Raw genomic sequence first — 15,774 nt, forward strand, 5'->3', positions numbered from 1 at the left:
CCTTTTCGAGCAGGCTAGGCATCAATTACAGCCAATGCAGCTTTAAATGGGTTAGGTTTTGGCTATTTTCCAAATCCTCTTTTTACTGATTTAAGTAGAAGAGTTGCAACTATAGAATTCCTTTCTTGCTCTAGGAACTTGACAGAGCTGCAGCTTACTCAGTTTCAGGTCAGGCAATATATGTATTTTGTTTTTCACGTTGGCATTTGGTTGCTGTTAATTGATTTTGGTCATTATTGCAGCATGGTTCAGAGTGGAGTGGGAGTTAGGAGAATATTGCCAGTTAGTCTACTTCTGACTTGTGTGAGCTTAACCAAATCATTTCCCTTCACTGGGCTTTCTTTCCTTTTTTTTTTTTAATGGTGGAAGGATGTCTTTATGAGTGGCGGGCCTGGCCAAGATGGGCACTGCAGTGCCAGCACCTGCACCCGCACCCACCACCACTAGCTCAGAGGGGCTCAGAACTTCTGGAATTGCTTCCTGGTGCAAGCTGCCTTGGTGACCTTCAGCACGTTGAACCTCACGGTCTTGTTGAAGAGCCAGCACTCACCCGCGGTCACAATGTCTCCAATCTGGATGTCTCAGAAGCAGGGTGACAGGTGCACAGACATGTTCTTGTGGCGTTTCTCGAATCGGTTGTATTTGCGGCTATAATGCAAGTAGTCCCCGGTGGATGACGATGGTGCTTTGCATCTTCATCTTGGTCACCAGACCAGATAAGATCCTGCCTCTGATGGAGACATTGCCGGTGAAGGGACCCTTCTTGTCAGTGTAGGTGGCCCTCAATGGCCTCCTTGGGGGTCTTGAAGCTCAGCCGGATGTTCTTGTAGTATCTGACAGCTTCTCTTTGGCTGTGGCCCAGAGCAGCACCTGCTTCTTGTTCTGGAAGATGGTTGGCTGCTTCTGGTAGGCATACTCTGTCTCCATATCCGCCATGTTTCTGCTTCACTCATGTCTCACGCCTCCTCTCTGAGACAAACGGACGGAAAGAGCTGGGTTTTCTTTATCTCACCCATAAAACAAAGGAATTGGTTTTGATGAGCTTGAAAATGCTGTGATTGTATTTCATATATTTCATATATTTTTGTGCACATGCCTGAGGTATTTTTTTAATAGAAGAAAATACTACTTAAAACATTATATCTGGTACAAAGGATAAATGGGGCTTTGAGTGACTGTAGAATTTTAAATATATGTAATTCATGGTATTTAAATTTACAACAATAGCAGTAGGAGGGACGAACTTTTTCAAAGAATAGGAAATCAAGAATAAAAGCCTGGAAAGCATTACTGGAAAAGTCTAAGAATCATGCTGTTAGGGACTTCTCAGCTGAACTTGGAAGTCTTCTATCAATATCTGAGAAATCAATGATCTTACTCCCCTCTGGAGTTAGGTTTCCTCTCTGCTCTAATGCCAAGAACAGCTTTTAAACCAAGGAGAGAATGAGGTGCTTGGAAGAAGGCTCTTGCAGGATCAAACTTTTCAAACAGGAAGCTTTAACCGTTTGACAAAAGTATGCACCCCAGTTTCAGGTTTGGAAAGGTAGATGGAAATGCTTGATTTCTCTTCACCTAATGAATAAACACTGTTTAACATCTCAGTTCATCTTTGCTATATATAGCCCTTAACAGTACAATGTCTGCAATAAATCGTAACTCTCACTGTGTCATTTAATTCAGTAGTGTCTTTCCTACCTTGACAGAAGCCCTATAAACAAAAGCATAACAAAGTTATCTTGGCTAGGTTATGGTTGAAATAACAGCTGTAGATTTATTGGGCTTTGAAGAAAGCTTAAATCTGACCTCATAGGCAACATACACTTATAGCACTGAATTGACGGCTTAAGAGAGAATACTAAGACTAGGTGTGTGTGTGAGAAGATAGTAGAGAGAGAGAATACAGCAAAGGGAATACAGTATAACATTATTGACTTTGCAAAGATATGGAAGTAGGCAAACTTAGACATAAATGTGAAATATGTGAAGCTATGGAAACAGCAATTGACAGTGACCTGACATTAAAGTACTTTCAAGTAAATAAGAGTTAAGGCAGAAATTCATGTAAAGGTTCAGTTGGATTTAGATGATTTCTTTGTTAAGTGTGCTGCTACAAGGAACCTCAAAACTCTTAATTATAATACAACCAGAGATCTAATCAACTTTTCCATTATTATCATCAGCACTGACAGCATAGTAACAGTAACATTTCTCAAGAAAATATTATTGCCTTTTGCTAGAACCTACTAAATATCCAAATGTATTTATTAATGGACACTTCTAACGTTCTCTGTGTTGAAGATAGGGTGGTGTCCATGGCCAACCTCAAATATTCTCTTCGTGCTCTCAGATACATGAACCCCAGAGCAAAAGGAATGAAATTTAAACACGCAAAAGTAAGTTAAGTTCAAGCCTCACCCAAGCCCCTTACAATCTGGTGAAAATTCTCCAATGCTATTTCAACCGGAAAGGTACTACATGTTTTTTTAAACATATTTTTATGGGCATAAAAATGGGCATTTTCTGCTCCCCAAACTAAAAGATATTATGTGATTAACTGGAAAAAATATAAAGCCTGGCTTTAAATTATTTTACTAGAATATAAGCATTGGGTTGTATTAAGTTAAAAATAATAAAACCTCTATGCTGGCAAATATTACTAAAATAGTGAGTATCCAACTGAGGCTAGATAATATGAATTTGTACTGAACCTAATCTACACTGTTTCATGACCTGCTTCCGTAATTTGATTCAATTCAATACAGCAAACATATAGTAGGTGTGTGTAAGGCATGGCACATAGTGGTTCTGGAGTAAGAGTAGAAACGATAAGATGGTAGATGTGATTGGAGTTAGCTACTAGCAGAACATGGATAGTGACTTTTAGTCAATAGGCATTAATTAATATTTACTATGTGTCATGCAAGCATTGGGGGATACAAAGAAAGATAAAAGGAACAAGAGGGAATGGGATTCAGAGATGGAAGACAATTCCTTGTTGAAATGACTGTAGAGTCAAGATTGGGAAGGCAGAGAATTGGAAGCTGATTGAGACTGGAGGACAAAAAATTCAATTCAAGAATAGAGTGAGACAATGGAACAATGTTGATCAGAAAGAATAAATTCAGAGTTTGAATCAAGTGGAGCACTTTCACTTAATGTTGAAGCCTAGGTGTGACTTCCTCTATGGGTGACTGAGGTAGAGTGGATAAAATCATCCTGGGACTTGTGTTGGAGTATGAAGAATACGGAATTTGCAATCGCACAAACATGGGTTTAAATCCCAGCTCTGTTATGACCTGTGTGAGATTAGGCACTAACTTCACTGGTCCTGTTTCCTCATCTGTAAAATGAAGCATTGAACTAGATGACTGAGAAGGTATTTTGCAAAGCTAAAACCATGATCCTATAACACTGACTGCCCTGGCCCTCACTACCTTAAAAGTCAGGTAGATTACATTTTCACCTCTGCCCTAGGGCTCTCCAATACTCTTAAGAACAAATAGGGTATCTAAGCTCTCTGCAAATGGCTGCACCCTCCCAATGATGTTACCTCAGTTATAGGGGGTGATTCCCTGAACCCCAGTTCCATTTAGCCACTAACAGTTGGATTAGTTTTTACAAAGGAATATTTATTTCAAAGGCATGATAACAAATATAGATATATTGTTCACCAAGTAGACCATAGTCCTCCCCTTTGCACCACCTCATATTTGGGGAGGGAAAGGAGATTAGGTTCATAGCTTAGCTCAGTTCCTATATAGCCCAGTCTCAGTTCCAAGATGAAACCCCCCACTTTGGGTGAGTCCCAGGCCCCCTGGCTCCTCAGGGTTTCCCTTCCAGGCTGGCTGACCCACCTGAGTACCATGGATACAATTCCCCATCAGGTAAGGATCACCCACACCTGAAACTGAGGACAAGGGACACAGAACAAACAGAAACACTCCCAGGCCTATTACTCAGAGTCAAGGTAAAAGGCTGGGGTTAGGGGGAAGGTATTTGCCTTCTGGTTTAGTTCATGCTACTCATACTATTGGTGAACTTTACCCTCTAGATGCAGCAAGAAGGAGTGTGTGAGAAAGAGACAGAAACAGAAAGAGTGACAGAAAAAGAATGACAGTATCAGTCTGGAGAGTTTTAAAAATGTAGCCAATCCCCAATTGCCTCACAAAAAAAAAAATATTTAGGGGCAGCTAGGTGGCACAGTGGATAGAGCTCTGGCCTTGGAGTCAGGAAGACCTGAGTTCAAATGTGACCTCAGATACTTACTAGCTGTGTGACCCTGGGCAAGTCACTTAACCCCAATTGCCTCACCAAAAAAAAAATAATAACAATAAAATAAAAAAATAAAAAATGTAGCCAATCAGAGACTATCTCCACCCATGTGGTAGGAGTGATACTTTTGGTTTTCCCTGTGTTTCCTGAATATTTAGCACAGTACTTGGCACATAGTAAATGCTTAATAAATTCTTTATCGAATGAATTAATGTTTGCCCACATCTCCATGTACCTTTAAGGTTTAAACAATGACATTTGTGAGTGCCATGACATATTCTGCAGTGGTAGCTATCTGGAAGAACTAAAGTCAAATTTCAATTGGAATTCGAGAGCACACTCCCAGAGACATTCTCAGAATAAAGGTGCCACCCTTATTTCAAGTCTCTTTTCTCTTCCTCTCGTTGTCCTTCCTCCCTCTGGAAAAGAAGAAAAAAGAAAACAAAACCCTTGTAATAAATAGGCATAGTCAAAGCAAAAATACTTGCCACCTTGACCATGTTAAGGAAAAATGTGTCTTCTTCTGCCCCCAAGTCCATCATCTCCTTAAAATTTACATTCTCTTGACTGTCCATTTCAATGAGAATGATACCTATGCTGGAATAATTTAAGGAGTCCGTAAAGATCATGCAAGTAGATTATTCATGTGGCTGACTTCTTGCAGGGATTGTGAAGGAGAATTAAATGAACAGCCCTAGTTTGGGACCTGGGGCTGGGAACTACTGCTGATTTATGCAAGTGTGGGTAGGTGGGATTCCTAGCAAATTGGAGACTAGTTAATATTCCAGCTTCTCAGCAGAAAGGAAAAGAGGTTTTAGGTTACTGGTCTTATTTTAACAGGATGATTCAGTTTTCCCATCAGGAATTTTTGAACTTACTGGGGCTTCTTGCACAGACTGTATTTCTTACACCATGGCACTCCCTTGCTAGAGAAGATTCGATGCCTCCCTATTGCGTCTAGAATAAAATATCACGTAGCCTATTTGTCATTTAAAGACCTTAGCAATCCTTCCACATCTTATCTTTAAGACTGATTTTGTATTTAAGCCTTCCTTCCCTCCTCCTATCACACACTCTGGTCAAAGCTGTCTACTTTCTGTTCCTTGAATATGGCATTGATGGGGTCATAGATCCAGACCTAGAAGGGGTGTTGGAGGCCATCGAATCCAAACTCCCCAATGTCCATTCTATTAAGAGGAAACTGAGGCCCAAGTAGGTTAAGTGACTCATCCGAGGTGACAGAGATAGTAAGGAAAAGTGGGATTTGAAATGCAGTAGAGCGTTGGACCTGAAGTCAGGAAGACTCATCTTCCTAAATTCAAATGTGGCCTCAGACACTTTCTAGCTGTATGACCCTGAACAAATCACTTAACTATTGTTGCCTCAGTTTCCTCATCTGTAAAATGAGCTGGAGAAGGAAATGGCAAACTACTCCAGCATTTTTGCCAAGAAAACCCTAAATTGGGTCATGAAGAGTTAGACATGGCAGAAAAATGACTGAACAACAAACCTGACACCATCTTTCCAGCTTCCATAACTTTGCACCATTTGTCCCCTATACCTGGAATGCTTTCCCTCCTCACTTCCAACTCCTGTTTTCTCCCTTCAAATTATTTTTCATTTTCTTTGTTTCTATTTTGTATTGACCTATTTGTGTACATGTTGTTTTTCTCAGGAGAATGGAAGCTCCCCAAGGCCAGGAAATGTTTTTTTTTTTACTATGCATTTCTGTTCTCAGTGCTTAGGATAATCCTTGACCCATAGTTGGGACTTAATATTGAACTGACTACTTTTGGGGGTGGTTGTGTGGGGAAGGGTCCAGATGTGTGATGTCATCTGCATATGGGAGATTAAATGTGGAAAGTCACTTTACTGATGCAGATGAACCACTCATTGGGGACTTACAGTCTTGGAGAATTTTCTGGGGTCTTTGAGGGGTTAAAAGACTGCAGCAGTCACAAGGCTAGCATGTGTCAGAGGCAGTACTTGAAAACCAGGTCTTTCTGGCTCCAAGGGCAGCCCCAATGCTATGTTCCTCTCTGAAGTGAGAATTAAGATTCTTAAATGTAAATTTTATTACATGTTGAGTCTGAAATGTTTTCTGTGAGACTGTGCCTCTGAAATTATAATGAAAGTTGGTAGGAAAATAAAATTCAATATTCATTTCACAGAAACCTCAGAAATGCATATAATGATAAAAATGAAGTCAAGTTGTAGACTATTATGGATGCACAGTCTGGCATTGGATAACTATCAGATTTCTTCACAGGGTGCACTGATAAATAATACTCTTGCAGAATATGACTTATATGATCTCTTAGTCAATATAAGATTTAAAAATTGATTTTCAGTATGAATTTCTAATCATCAATCACAGTCTTAGTTGTTGTTGTTGTTCAGTCATTGTAGTCATGTCTGAATCTTTATGACCCTATTTGGAGTTTTCTTAGTAAAGATACCGGAGTGGTTTGCCATTTCCTTCTCCAGCTCATTTTACAGGTGAGGCAACTGAGGCAAATGGGGTTAAGTGACTTGCCCAGGGTTATATAGCTAGTGAGTGTTTGAGGCCGGATTTGAAATAAGGAAGATGAGTCTTCCTGACTCCAGGCCTGGCACTTTATTCACTAAACCACCTAATTGCCCCTCATAGCCTTAGCTACTGTTGTTGTTCAATTGTTTCAGTCTTGTCCTACTCTTTGTGACTCCATTTGGGATTTTCTTGGCAAAAGATACTGGAGTGGTTTGCTATTCCCTTCTCCAGCTAATTATTTTACAGATGAGGAAACCAAGGTAAATGGGGTTAAGCGGCTTGCTCAAGATCATGCAGCTAGTATGTGTCTGAGGTCTGATTTGAATTCAGATCTTCTTAACTCCAGGCCTCGTGCTGTATCCATTGTGCCATCTAGCTGCTCCCCAGGCTTAGACATGGGTACAAATACTGCCTATCTAACTACTACGTGAGGAATCTTAAGCAAATCACTAAACCTTTCTGGTCCTCAGTTTCTTGAGATTTAAATGAAGGATTCAGATTAGATAGCCTCTGAGGTCTATTTCAGTTTTGGTAACCCCATAGGAAAACCATCTGAGTGTTTATGCGAAAGTAGGAGAATTCAGATTCCTTTTTTTTCTTTCTCTACTCCTACTTTCATCTCTTCAGGACTGGATAATCTAAAGTTCCTCCTTATTCTAAACATGCATGGAACACATGTTCCTATGCCTTGGATTATGAGTCAGTCAATAAATATTACATGTCTACTATGTTCTAGAAGCTTTTACTGTATATATAGATAAAGGCAAAAAACCAGTCCCTGCTTTCGAGGACTTCACAGTCTGATAGCAGAAACAGCAAACAAACAACACAGCGTACGAACAAGACAGATACAGGATAGATGCAGGATAATACAGATAGAAACGGGGTAATCTCAGAAAGGACTGTATTTCTTAGTGGGTCTGACCCCAGCAACCCCTGAGGTCCAGCTAAGTCATCACGCTGAGATGAAGGGCAATAGTTATGCCCACTCCATGTCAGGGGAATGACTGCTCAGCCTGGTGCTGTGGAAAGAGAGCTAGATTGGGAATCAGAGGAGCTGAGTTTGAATCTTGGATTTGCTTGTGTGCTATCTTTTGTGACTGTGAGTAAATCACTTAACTTCCCTTTCCTCACCAATAAAGTGAGGGCATTAGACTAGATGAGCTCTAAGATCTCATCAAGTTCTAAAATCTGCCTATTTTTATCTGAGATAGGTGGTGCAGTGGATAAAGTACTGGACCTAGTGTCAGGAAAATCTGAGGTCAAATCCAGTGTCAGACATGACTGTGTGACCCTGGGCCAGTCACTTAACTTCTACCTGCCTCAGTTTCCTCATGTGTAAAATGGGGAAGATAATAAAATAATAGCACCTACTTCCCAGAGATGATGTAAGCATCAGATGAAATAATATTAATAAAGTGTTTTGCAAACTTTAAAGCATTGTATAAACTCTAGTTGTTACCACTACTACTGCTACTACTACTACTACCACTACTACTACTACTACTACTACTACAATTACTACTACTACTACATAAGTGGGGCAGCTAAGTGGTATAGTGGATGGTGGATTTATTTTCTTGAGTTCAAATCTGGCCTCAGACACTTACTAGATGTATAATTCTGGGTAAGCCACTTAACCCTGCTTGCCTCAGTTTCATCATCTGTAAAATAATAAACTGGAAAAGGAAATGGCAAACCACTCTAGTCTCTTTGCCAAGAAAAACGTAGATGGAGCCACAAAAGGGCAGACATGATGGAAATTATAGGACAGCAACAACTATGTAATTACTTACAAAATAGTGATAGAGAAATTCTACTAACAGAAAGGGTCCTTTAGTGGCAATTCCTAAAAAAATGCTTTGCAATAATTTGCAGCTGCTTAGAAATAAAGGATTAAGAATGGAGCTACTAAAAGAAGAATCAGCATGCTCCCCCATATATCTGATAGGAATGGATTGAGACAATGGGACATTGATTTTTAATTCCAGATGCCTTCACTGAGTAGAATAACATTCAAAAATGTTGATTAGAGATAACCAAGAGTCACTTGTTTTAGTCTTTAATTGCCCTAAAAACAATTCCTGGGGAGGCTGACCTTAAAACTACAAGATTTTTATGCTGTAAGACCAGGTTAGGGCATACTGTCCTAAAAAAGGGCATACTATGGGGTGTAGGGTGTATTCAGGGAAGACTAGTACCTCTGGTGTGAGAGCTGCTTTCTACCCTTGGTGTCCACATGTTCCACCTAACTCTCAACTGTGGCTCCAAGAAGCTGTGGCATGCACATAGGTCACACCCCAGTAAACCATTTTGGCAGATGGTCTAAACTAGGTTGAGGGTAAGCAAGGGGTCTCAAACCTGTTGGTGAGTTAGGGGGATGTCTACCCCAAGCATGTGAAGACTTCTACTGGGGGAATGGGTGGATGAGAACAATTTGTTCCAATGGCCATGAAGGCAGCTGAAGCAGGTACTGTGGAAAGCTTTGAGTTTAGACATTGAATATGCCAAGGTCATCCGCTGCATCTTGAGCCATCACCAGTTGTCTTGATTCTGTCCTGCAACTGGACTGTGATGACTCTGGAGGAGAGAGTGAGGCTGACGACTTTGTGCAACTCTGCCTCACTTAAATCCAATTTATTCACAAATCAAAGGACATCACCCCTACCATTTTTACCATTTTAGCTATGTCAAAGTCCTGTGGCAACAGGAAAGTGATGAAGCAGCAGGTGCCGATACACTGGGAGCTGCAGTCACAATCCTGCACACAGGTGGCCTAGGCCATAGGGTCATTTCTCACTGGAAGTAGCAGTGGGATTTGGCAGCCCCCTGGGTGTTTGAGCAGCCTTTTAAGAATCACACTGCTCACCTCCTGGTGTGAGGAAGAGGCTAGAAACAGTGCCCTAAAAATTGTCTGCTCACCCAACCCTGGCCTGATTACTGTTAGGAATCCCACTCTGCAGTTGAAACACACACAAAAAAATGTATAAAATCATCTGCAAAGACGATTCCACTCACCATTGGCACGTAGAATGTGTTCACACTTATGGAAAACACAAGATCCAGTAGACTTGAAAGATGAACAGCCTTTGTTGTAAGAGAACTCAGCAGGTATTGGCATCCAAATAGCAGCCCTGAGTGAAACAAGGCTGGCAAATGAAGGTCAGCTTACTGAAGTTACGGCTGGGTACACATTTTTCTGGAGTGGCCACAGTGAAGGGGAGCACTGTGAAGCTGGTGTATGTTTTGTGATCAAAACTAATCTAGTCAACAAGCTTATATGCCTACCGAAAGGAGTGAACAACAGGCTCATGACAATGCAATTGCCACTTGCAGGAAAATGTCACACCACCATCATCAGTGCCAATGCTCCCACTATGATGAACCCTGATGAGGTTAAAGAAAAAAATTATGAAGACCTGGAGACCCTTATCATCAATGTGCCATAAGAGGACAAGCTTATGATTCTGGGTGACTTTAATGCTAGAGTAGGCTCAGACTACCAGACCTGGCAGGGGCTCTAGGGAGGAACGGGGTTGGAAACAGCAACAACAATGGTCACTTACTACTGAAGACTTGCGCACCTCATGACCTTCTTATCACCAACAATGTTCTCCATTTACCTAAAGGCAATAAAACTTCATGGATGCACATTCGCAGCAAACATTGGCATTGAATAGACTATGTGATTGTTAGGAGAAGAGACCAACAGGATGTGAAAGTGATGAAGGCAATGTGTGGTGCAGAGTGCTGGACTGATCGTGGACTTGTCCTCTCTAAGCTAAATATTTGCATTCAACAAAAGTGGCATCCCCAAGGCAAAATGACTACCAGAAGAATCAGTGTCAACATCTTAGAACTCTTGTCTGAGGGAGAACAATTTGTTGCTAACTTGGAGGGAAAGTTGAGTCAACACACAGTTGGCAACAGTGGAGCAGCAAAGGAATGGGCAGCTTTCAGAGATTTGGTAAATAGCACTGCATTGGATCATCTGGGTCAGAATACTCACAAACATCAAGACTGGTTTGATAATGGGGAAATTCAGAAGCTGCTAAATGGAAAATGAGAACTCCACAGGATTTACCAGCAGGATAGTTCATCCATCTCTAAGAAGGCAGCATTTAATTCCATCAAAAGTAAAGTACAAGTAAATCTTGGAGAGATGCAATATTCTTGGTTCAGTAAGAAGGCAGATGAAATTCAGTTTTATGCTGATAGTAACAATCCAAAGTGCTTTGATGATGCCCTGAAGGCTATTTATGGGCCAAAGACCTATGGTGCATCTCAACTACTCAGTGCTGAGGAAGCCACATTGATTAGTGATAAGGACATGATCCAAAGAGATGGGCTGAATACTTCCATAATGTTCTCAACAGACCATCATCAATCAATGCTGAAGTCATTGACTGTTTACCTAAGGTTGAAGTCAATCCCTCCTTAGCTGAAGTTCCAATTGAAGAAGAAATTTTGAATGCCATTAGGTTCCTTTCATGTGGGAAAGCACCTAGTGCTGATTCTATGCCAGCTGAAATTTACAAGGTAGGAGGTCTGTTGCTCATACAAAAACTGACTGAAATTTTCCAGGTTATATGTCAAGAGAAGGTTATCCCCCAGGAGTTCAAGGATGCCTCCATTGTCCATCTCTGTAAAGGTAAAGGAAATAGATTGTCCTGTGACAATCACAGTGGGTGGTGGGGGGAGGGGGAGAGTCCTCTGTTTTTGTTGTTGCTGGTAAGATTCTTGCAATAGTCTTCCTTAATAGGCTGATCTTTCACCTGGAAGATGGTCATCTACCTGAGAGCCAGTGTGGCTTCAGAAAGGGCCGAGGAAAGGTTGATATGTTATTTGCTGCCTGACAACTCCAGGAGAAATGCCAGGAGAATAGAAGTCTGTACACAATGTTTGTAGATCTCACCAAGGTCTTTGATATTGTAAGTCGTGAGGGCATATGGAAAATTATGTCAAAATTTGGTTGCCTGGAGAAGTTCATCAGCATTGTACGTCAATTTCATGACAGCATGCTTGCTCAGCTTCTGGATAATGGATAATGCTCTCACACTTTCCCCATCACCAAAGGAGTGAAACAAGGCTGTTTGTTAGCTCCCATGCTTTTTAGTATGATATTTTCAGCCATGTTGTCAAATGCTTTCAGTGAGGATGAACATGGCATCAAGATCAGCTACTGTCCTGATGGTAAATTCTTCAGCTCAAAAAGACTACAAGCCAAGACCAAAGTAGAAGGAGTGTTGGTGCATGATTTTCTGTTTGCAATGATTGTGCACTCAATGCATCCTCTGAACATGAGAGGCAACAAAGTATGCATCGATTCTCTGCTGCTTGTGCTAATTTTGGTCTAACAATTAACACCAAGAAAACACAGGTGCTCCATTAGCCACCACCACACCATCCCTATGTGGAACCATCAGTTACAGCAAATGGAGAAGCTTTGAATGCTGTGGTACTTTCCAGGAATGTACACACTGAAAATGAGGTTGACACATGCATTACCAGAGCTAGCTCAGTGTTTGGGAAGTTCTGAAGGAAAGTATGGGAGAGAAGAGGTATTAGACTGACTACCAAATTGAACGTCTACAGAGCTGTTGTGCTGACCTCATTGTATGCCTGTGAAACCTGAACAGTATACCAGCTCCATGCCAGGAAACTGAATCGCTTCCATTTGATTTGTCTTAGGAAGATTCTGAAGATCACCTGACTGGATAAAATACCAGACACTAAGGTCCTTTCTCGAACTAAACTGCCAAGCATTCAACCTCTGCTTCAGAGAGCACAACTCCAATGGGCTGGCCAGGTTGTTCAAATGCAAAATGTAACCTTACCAAAAAGACTTTTATGAAGAACTCACATAGGGCAAGTGTTCACATGCTGGTCAGAAGAAGCGATACAAGGACACTCTCAAGGTCTCTCTTAAGAACTTTGGAATTGATTGTGTGACATGGGAGACACTGGCACAGGACCACTCAAAATGTGTGCCCACATCAGAAAAGTGCTGTGCTGTATGAGCAAAGCAGAATTGAAATAGCCCACGAGAAACACAAGATACGCAAACTTAGAGAATCTACCCCAAAGGTTCATGGGGACTATTTGTGCCTGACCTGTGGCAGAGCATTCTGATCAAATATTGGTCTGATCAGCCACAGTCAGACACACTAAAACTTGATTCTAGCATAGTGATGTCATTTTAGTCCTCTTCAAAAAAGGACAACAACAAGGCATACTGTAGGAGTTAAAAGTCAATCTCTATTTTTTTTCTCTTTTCCTATTAAATTTTTTTTCAATTAGTGAGCATTTAGTTTCACTTCTTTCTACCCTCTTCCACTGGTGGGAAAAAAAAGGGAAAAACAACGAGGCATAGTCAAGAAAAAGTAATTCCCACATTGACCATGTCCAATTATCTGTGTCTTGTTTTGAATTCAATCTCTCCTTCCGGCACCCAGAGAAACTTTTCATTTTCTTTCAAAGTTTTCTTGGTTCTGAGAAACACACCTTTCTTCCCCAATTCTGATCTATTGAGAGTGATTGAGCTAGCCACCAGAGGGTGAGATTAATTCATTCACCTAAATGTTCAAGATGTTATGTTGATTAACTTCTTTAATATTCATTTACATAGGGGGCAATCCCTTTACAGTTATGATTCCAGATCAGTCATGTCTGCCAAAGGGATGGGGTCAGATAACCTAGTCAGGTTATTTACTTACGTGATATAGTGGATCGAGTGCGAGTTCAATTCTTCCTCAGATCCTTAGGAACTGTGTGACCCTAAGGAAGTCACTTAACCTTGTTTGCCTCAGTTTCCTCATCTATAAAATGATCTGGAGAAGGAAATGGTAAAACACTCCAGTATCAATGCCAAGAAAACCCCAGATAGGGTCATGAAGAGTTAAACATGACCGAAACAACTGAACAACAACAAAAACAAAACCTAGTCATTTCTTCTAGCTAAGGACTACATGGTCAATCCAGGAGACAAGGGGTATCTGGGCTTTAAATCACAATAGAGTCAGATAAGAATAATTAAATAAGATGCTGTTCCTTAGGTGATGGAGCCAACAGAGTGAGCTGGCCATGCTGGCTGGAGAAAAGTTTGGCAGGAAGGACAAAGAATCAATATAATAAGGAAATGGAGGCAAATTTTTTGTAAATTTGTAGTGCTTGCTGACTTCACTCTCTGGAGAACTCATGTTAAACAGACATGATACAATGCAACCATACTGTGTGACCCCACTGGTAAAGTGAGGAACTGGCACAGTCCTTTCTTATCCTTCACACTCTCTGCAGCTAGCCTGGCTTCTCACCTGTGGCTCTTGTTTCTTCTGTGGGACTGTGACCCTTGTGTATCATGACAGGCTGCTTGGGTCAAATTACTGGGGCCAGGTGGTGTGGTCACCATCAATCGATACATCAGTACCTTGCATCCAGTGAGATATCCTACCCACTCCATATCTCAATATTTCCTCCAAGATCACTGGAACATAAGATGACAGAGGTGAAGACTAAGATGGCCTTTGGTATTGGGATATTTGAGGGTCAAAAACCAGTGGGGAACTAGTCTGCTCTGGTTGAACAAGGAGGGACACATGGGAATTGTTACAATGCATATAAAGAAAGAGTCTGGGTTTGAATCTTTGCTCTAAATTGCTCCTATGTGACCATGGACAAGTAACTTATCCTTCCTAAGCCTCAGTTTCTTCCTCTGTAAAATGGACATAATAGTTTGTGTACTATTTACTTCATATATTTGTTGTGGGGGATATGGATTGCAAAACATGAGGTTTAACAGAAATGCCAGATGTTATGACAATTCTGTAGGTCACCAGTAGTCTAGAAATTGGGGCGAGTTGGGGAGGATAGATCTTGGGACTCCTTGTTCAAGGTGGAAGACCCTACCAGAGCAACAATGAAGATATTGTCAAAATCAGGAATTTATGGTTTCAAGTAGAATGTAAACTTCTTGAGGACAGTGATTGTTTTAATTTTTGTCTTTGTATCCTCTTGCTTAGCATAGTCTGGCATATTTATGATAATTGAATTGAATTGTATTCCCAACTAGGCAACTAGGTGGTGCAGTGGACAAAACATTGGGCTTAGAATCAGAAAGACCTCGATTCAAATTTAGCCTCAGATACTTAGGAGCTATGTGACATTGGGCAAGTCACTTAACTTCTTTTTGTCTCAGTTTCCTCCACTGTAAAATGGGAATAATAAGAACTAATCTCCCGGGGTTGTTAAGAGGATCAAGTGAGATAACATTTATAAAGTGCTTAGCACAGAAACTGGCACACAGTAGGTGCTTTATAAATGCTGTTATTACTATTATCATAATCATCACCATTATTATTCACTAGCACCTGGCAAAATACTTTCCATATAATAGATACATAATAAATACTTGAGGAGTTAAATTAAACTATATTCCTGGCACCTAGCAAAGAACTGAATACATAGCATATACTTAATAAATGTTGAATTAGGAGTTGCTGGATATGGTGATCACCACATATCATTACAAAATGAAGTTAATTATATTTTAACACACAGGAAATGATTACTGGTATGGGAGTCACCTCTGAATCAGTTGTCTGTGTACAGACTATTAGCTTCATAGAGCAAGAATTCATATGGCTGTATTACCTGGTAGAATATAAGCTCCCTAAGGGCAGGGGCTGTTCTTTTTTTGTTTTGTTTTTTTTTGTCTAGAGCCTAGCAAATGGAGAGAAGGGAAAGTAATAAGCATTTATATAGTGCCTCTTATATGCTAAGTACTTTGCAAATATTATTTCAGTTGATTCTCAGAGAAACTGAGGGTACTTGTGGGAAATAAGCATTTATTAAGCACCTATTATATGCCAAACTCTGTGCTAAGTGCTTTAAAGATATTATAAATTTTATCCTCACAACTGTATGGAGTAGGTGCTATAATAATAATAATAATAATAAAGTATATTATAACATAT

The 15,774-nt window shown here is 40.5% G+C and overlaps 1 pseudogene; it reads right to left on the reverse strand.

Moving 5' to 3' along the window:
- Window positions 1–458: 458 nt before the first annotated feature.
- Window positions 459–936, reverse strand: LOC114026434 (annotated as a pseudogene).
- Window positions 937–15,774: the final 14,838 nt, after the last annotated feature.

The sequence above is a fragment of the Vombatus ursinus genome, unplaced genomic scaffold, assembly GCF_900497805.2.
Source record: "Vombatus ursinus unplaced genomic scaffold, bare-nosed wombat genome assembly UNPS02014839.1, whole genome shotgun sequence".
NCBI classification, from domain to species: Eukaryota; Metazoa; Chordata; class Mammalia; order Diprotodontia; family Vombatidae; genus Vombatus; species Vombatus ursinus.